Here is a 5,387-nt window from a genome sequence, read left to right on the forward strand (position 1 = left end):
GAAAATTTAGATTATTGTTAAAGACTGGATTTTATTTGGATCTTAATGAAATATTTATTGTACTGTCTTTTAAACGAAATTTGATTTTTATTTCTGTTTTGGACAAATATGGTTATTTTTGTTCATTCGAGAATGGAAATTTTAGTTTGTTTCAAGATTCAAAATTGGTTGGTTTCGGTTCTTTATCAGATTACAATAATCTTTATATAATTGATACAATTATTTTTGTTAATGAATTCTTGCATGCAAGTACTCGATGTTTAAAGTAAAAATTAATTGGCAAGAATTTTACCTCGTTATGACACAAGAGATTGGGTCACATCTCTAAGAGGAGAATTGAGAGACTTGTGTTTGACAGGATTCTCGACCCTCTTTGCTTCACAGATTATGACTTGTGTGTCAACTGTATAAAGGAAAAACAAACTAATAAAAGAAGATTTCAAACCATCAGGACTTTGGACCATTCCCTATGGGTTCTTGGAATGGTCAACAATGTTTTATAATATTTGTAGACGATTTTCAAGATATGGCTATATATATCTCTCATTTATGAAAAATCACAGTCAATGAATGTGTTCAAAAATTATAAAGTTGAAGTTGAGAACCAACTCGACAAAAGAATTATGAATGTCAGATCTGATCGTGTGGGGAAATACTATGGCAAATATGACAGTTCAGGTGAACAACGTCCAGGACCATTTGCTAAGCCCCCGTTTGAGCCCCATTTCTTGGAGATTATAATGTTTTGAATAGTATTTTTTTGAAAAATGAGTGGTTGAAAAGAAAAGAAAAAATTTTGATTTACGTGTAATATTATTTTATTGAAGATTGTGTGGTTAAAAGTAGGAGAGAGAAAAATTTAATTTAATGTAATGAGGAATAATGGGGCTCAAACGGAAGCTAAATTTCAAGTGGAATGTTGTATTGTCCCACAGTACACTAGGCCAAGTTCGCCCACTATGGATGGTGTTGCTGAGAGATGAAATAGAACACTTAAGGACATGGTGAGGAGTATGATTAGTCATTTTATCTTACCAAAATCTCTCTATGGATGAATCATTAAAAATTGCAGCGTATATACTCAACAGAGTTCCAACTAAGACCAATGATAAATCCCTTATGAGTTCTAGAAGGGTAAGAGGCCTAGTTTAAAGCACATAACACATTTGGGGTGTCCAGCTAAGCTAAGGCCCAATAAGCTAAATGAAAAAAAAAATGGACGGAAGGACCATCAGTTGCTATTTTATTGGATATTCTGAAAAGTTCGAGGAGTTATAAGTTATATGATCCCACAACTAAGGCAATTTTCGAGACAAGAAATGCTTGGTTCCTTAAGAATGTGGCTTAGTCTTTGAAGATGAATATGTTGAAATTCCTCAAATTATCATTGACAATGATCAGGTTTCTATCTCGGACATTGTTCAAGAAGCAACTCCGGATTAAGAAAATGTCGTTGTATCTCCCTTTGAAGGTCAACAAATTGTTTTAGAAGAATAAACTATACAGTCTCAAGAACCAATGTCAATAAGAAGATCCACTAGAGAGATAGGAAAATGCGGTTTCAAATTATTACAACATATTTCTCCAAGAACATGAAGTTGACATTGGAGTGGTAGAAGATGATCCGATTAACTTCCGTCAAGCTATGGAAAGTTCTAATTCTCAAAAATGGCTTGATGCCATGAACGAAGAGATAAAGTCCATAAAAGACAATGACGTGTAAGACCTTGTTCCATTGTGTGAAGGTGCAAATCCATTGGTTGCAAATAGATATTTAAGACCAAGAGGGATTAAAAGCGTGATGTGAGATGTATAAGGCTCGTCTTGTCGTAAAAAGCTTTACACAAAATAAATGCATTGATTATAAAAAGCCTTTCTATCCGGTTTCTTCGAAAGAATCTTTCAGGACTATAATGATATTGGTAGCACATTTCGATCTTGAGTTATATCATATTGATGTTAAGACTACGTTTCTCAATGGTGACATTGATAAAATAATTTATATGGTACAATCAGAAAACTTTGTATCAGATGATATAAAGCAAATAGTTTGTAAACTAAAAAAATCCACCTATGGACTTAAACAGACGTCTCATCAATGGTATTACAAGTTTCATCAAAAGATCATCTCATTTGATTTTGGGATGAATTTAGTCGATGATTGTGTATACCACAAATTCAGGAAGAGTAAGTATATTTTTTTGGTTTTATATGGCAATGACACATTGGTTGGCAGCAACGATATAGGCTTATTACACGAAATCAAGAGATTTTTAGCAAAGAATTTTAGATGAAAGATCTTAATAACGCCTCAATTGTATTAGAAATTCAAATACATCGATATCGTTCTCGGGGTATTATTAGATTATGATAAAAGGGGTATATCAAAAAGGTATTTAAAAGATATGGCGTGCAAGATTGTAAAGTAGGTGATACCCCTGTGGCTAAAAAAGACAAGTTCAGCTTAAGTCAATGCCCCAAAAATGACTTAAAAATTAAAGAATTGCAGAAGAGTCCTCATTCCTCAGCTATAAGGAGTTTGATGTATGCCCAGATTTGTACTGCATTCGGATATAGCGTATATTTTTAGGATGCTAAGTCGATATTTAAGTAACCCGAGAATGAGTCATTCGAAAGCAGCCGATAGATCATGCGGTATTTACAGAGAACAAAAGACTATATGCTCACATACAGGAGATTAGACCAGTTGGAGATTATTGGTTATTCTGATTTTGATTTCGCGGGATGTCAAGATAGTAGGAAATCCACTTCAGGCTCTACCTGCTTGTTGAAGGTGTTATTTCCTGGAAGAATGTTAAGCTGACACTCATAGCTACTCTGCCGTGGAAGCGGGGTTTATAGTATGTTATGAGACATCAAACCATGAAATATAGCTGTAAAATTTTGTCACCGGGCTTCGCACTATGAACAATATAGAAAGATCGCTCAAGTTATTTTGTGACAATAAATCAGCAGTGCTGTATTTTAATAACAACAGGAGCTCGATAAAGTCAAAACATATAGAGATCAAATTCCTGACTATTAAAGAAAGAAATTATAGTGGACATGTGTCAATAGAGCACATTGGGATAAACTTCATGGTTGTGGATTCTCTTACTAAGGGATTGAAGGTCTTTCATGAGCATACTGTTTATATGGGTGTAATATCTCTTGAGGATGTCTAGAATCGTGGGAGTTCGTATTTTTGTTTTTCATATTAGACACATGTACTATTATTTTGAATATAATTTATGGTTAAAATTATTTTCAATTATAAAGTTTTTTTTTTTTTGTTTATTATCTCTGACTTGTTTGAAAATGATCTCACTAAGATATTAAGGTGGATTAGTTGGAAATAGGCATGTTAAGATCGCATCACATGTAATTTCCATGCTTGATCTATGTCATTCAGTTATATCGATATACATGACCATTGATGGGTTTAGTTACGATTAAAGTAGTAAAAACTACTTTGATCCTATATTGATATAATTGATAGATCAGATTGTTTGGGGATGCTTTCGGTAATAATAGCAAAATTCTGAGCACTCATAAATTTATGTTTAATACACAATTATAAGGTAACACATATAGTCCAAGTGGGAGATTGTAAGGATTTTTTAAACGATCGTGTGGGCTCATATGTGAATTATTGTGTATTAAATTAAAGGCTATTAAATTTGGTTAAACCCATTTAAAGTGTTCTAATAAGGTTTCGTTATTTCGGGTTTTGATTAATCTAATTTAAATCATGGAAGACATAACCAAAGAGAAAAAGGAGCTACGTGTTGATTTTGAAAACATAACAGCAAGATTCAATCGTTGCAATTAACAATGTTTAATTCAAGTATGCTTCCGCTTTGGTTCATATGTTCTTGATGATACAACATGATATATTTGGCTATTTTGATGGCAATTAATTTCTCCCACACAATTAACTTTAACAACATATTTCATATGATCACAACTTTTCAACCATTAAGTTTATCATTTTTTATTACATTGAAGATATAAGTGCTCATTCACTTGTCACGTGTATAAATAGTTTATATTGTTACATTGAAGATGATTTAACTGGCATTGAAGAGCGAGCGTGAGAAAATTTGTTTGTTGTTTATAATTTTTATGGCATACCGAAGTTACTATTCAAATTTGAAATTTACAAAGGGCTAAATATATTCTAAATCTTGAAATTTTGGAAATCGATTGATATCGTTTCAATCGTGATCTTACCAATTGGTTGTGTGATTGACATATGGATATGGAGATGGAAGGACATGAGAGTTGTTAAATGAATCGAGTCAAGCCATTCGTTCAACCACAATTAGGCTCGACTCAATCCACCATGCAAGCCATACCATCTATGAGTAGTGGATTCATCTGATACAATGTGTTTAACATCATATAGTTTTTTTCACAAGAGTTATTACCATCACTAAGATATAATACTACCAAAATATACGTAACTATTACTTCCAATATAAGACATAGCAAAAAATAAAAATAAAAAAATACTATCTTCTTAGTTATTGAAAAAATAATTTTAATTCTCATTTAATCAGTGCCCCACGCACACTACTCATAAGGCTCGCCTAGCTCGACTCACGTGCGGCTCACAAGAGTGATTTGCATGCCGCTTAATGCTTTTACTCACGTGGTAGGTTGAATAGAGATTTAATGGAGAATGTGTGGTTATAAATAAATAACAGTTTTGAATTCGCGTGTAATATTATTTTATTGAAAAATGTGTGGTTGTAAAAAAAGAGAGAAAAAATATATATTTTGAACAAAATAGAATCAAACAAGGCTTAAATTTCATTTAAGAGTAATTATAAGAAAAATTTGTCCTTTGTGTATAATCTGAGGCTACCTAAAGTGTTCATAGATATTGGTCAATTTTTGAAATTAAAAAAGGGTTTAAACTATTTATTTAGAAAATTTAAAAGTCGGTTGTCATTTGCAATCCACCTATAGGTTGTTTGATGTGGTCCACAAAGATGGAGATGGCGGAGCACGGTTGAAATGTTAGGTTGAGTAGAATTAAATGTTATTAAAAAGAGAACGAGTTAATTTTTTTTTTTTTTTTGTTTGATATAATTCTCGTTTGGTAGCAATTTTTCACATTCAAAAAAATTAATTTTTTGACTGTTATTTCACTATTTTAACCGTCATTTTTGACTTCTTTACTCACTGATAGGACCAACTTTTCTCCCTAACGATCAAAAAATCAATTCTCATAATTACTACCGAACATGTCCATAATATTTTCAACTTACAAAATATGTTTCTAGTTATTTGAATTCGAAAAAAGGTTAATCAAATTATTAATTTTAAAAATAAGAAAATTGGTTGACTATCATATATATTTATATATATATATATATATA

This window comes from Olea europaea, chromosome 17, assembly GCF_002742605.1.
Source record: "Olea europaea var. sylvestris chromosome 17, O_europaea_v1, whole genome shotgun sequence".
Classification (NCBI taxonomy): Eukaryota; Viridiplantae; Streptophyta; class Magnoliopsida; order Lamiales; family Oleaceae; genus Olea; species Olea europaea.